We start from the raw sequence: 1,671 nt of genomic DNA on the forward strand, positions 1-1,671 counted from the left end.
CCATGGCCAGGCTTCCTGTGTTCTCATGCTCTCATCTGCAAAATGCAGAAGCAATAGTTTCCAAGTAATAAAATTTCTGTGAGGATAAAGTACATGAATGCATGTCAAGCTCTTGGAATATCACCTGGCTCTAATGTTTCATAAATGTCAGTTACAGTTTCCACTGGGGAAACTGGTTGCCTTTGTGTCTAAATTCCAGAATGTGAATCTGGTTGATTAAGGTCACACTGACTAACTCCTATTCCAGTATATTGTACTTGAGATAAAAGATATTGGATATATATTTGCCAAAAAGTTCTTATTAATAATGTGGACAGTTCAATCACTTCTTTCATGGAGATTTCCCCTTAAAACCTAAGGTGCCTTTTTCAGTCGGAGGCATACCTAATGTGCTCTTTCTTTAAAGACCATCTCAGAAAACTTCAAAGCTGAAGTTTGTAAACAATGTGCCAAAGTAAAGGTACCGCCTTATTTTTACTGCCTCATTTATTTCTAAAAATGGAATCGAGGTGATGTCTTTGAATTCTGCTACCTCACTGCAGAATCGAGAAAGTTGACTTTTTATCTCCAGGCAAGCACTTTTTTTTTTTTTAACTCAACTTGAAATAGTGATGAATTACCACACTAGTAATAGCAAGTTCCAAATCCAGCCAGATGCAACACATACTAATGGGGTTGTGTGCGAGTCGTGTCTACCTAGAAACCAACGTGAAACACCTTGCAAAGCAGGAGAAGCAGACTGCCCTGACTCAGTGACTGTGGCTCATGGCTCAACGTCAGGGATCCTCTGAGAGCTGCGCCTCTGTCTGGTGTGGGTTGTAAAAGTGGTGCCCCACATGCTCACACAAACTAAAGCAGCCCAGTGTCACGTGTGTGATCTTGAGGGACCATGATGGCACATGGGCCACTGTTGACCAAATGTCCATGTTCATGTCTCTTTACTTTTCAGGTTGGGGAGGAGAGCAGAAGGGCCAATCTCTAAACCCTGCAGGACCAGCAATGGCCAGCATGCAGTGTGGGGTTTGCCACATAAACAAGTGGGAGAAGCCACATGCCAGAGCCTCTCCTGTGGTCACCGTGAGATCAGATGGACTCAGGGCCGCTGCATCTGAGGAGGGGACCCCTCACTACCTACACTAGGACTTTCAAGCAAACCCCACGGCGACCTTAGCACTAATAACAAAGGTCAGTAGATGCAGCTCACTTCTCACAGGTTCTTTGTGAGGAAGATGTAAAACCGATGCAGTATACTAGGTATTGGGGAAATGTGCAGCATGGTGTAAACCCAAGTTCATGTAATCACTCATCTGTGTGAAGCAGCAGTCTACAGCTTATGAACTAGACTCATTTGGGTCTTCACCATTCTCTTTTATTAAAATTGTGTGCCAGTATCTTAATGTCTAGAAGTCTTAATTTTCCTGAGTCATAGAAAATTAATAGTAGAAAAGCTACCACCAATGTCTGTCTTTCCAATATCCAATCCACAAAACTCAATTGTTTTCAGGACAGTCCCCTTTTCTGATGATATTTTGCAGAGTCAGGCTGGTGCCTCTCACTGATGTGTTGTTTTCATTTTCTGTGCCAGATGCTGCTTGCAGACCTGGGTCTTTTCCTTCTGACTGTCCCACTTGAGTAGCACAAAGTGCCAGGTGCAGGGCGGGATGCCCAGGC

This window comes from Callospermophilus lateralis, chromosome 13 (assembly GCF_048772815.1).
Source record: "Callospermophilus lateralis isolate mCalLat2 chromosome 13, mCalLat2.hap1, whole genome shotgun sequence".
NCBI classification, from domain to species: Eukaryota; Metazoa; Chordata; class Mammalia; order Rodentia; family Sciuridae; genus Callospermophilus; species Callospermophilus lateralis.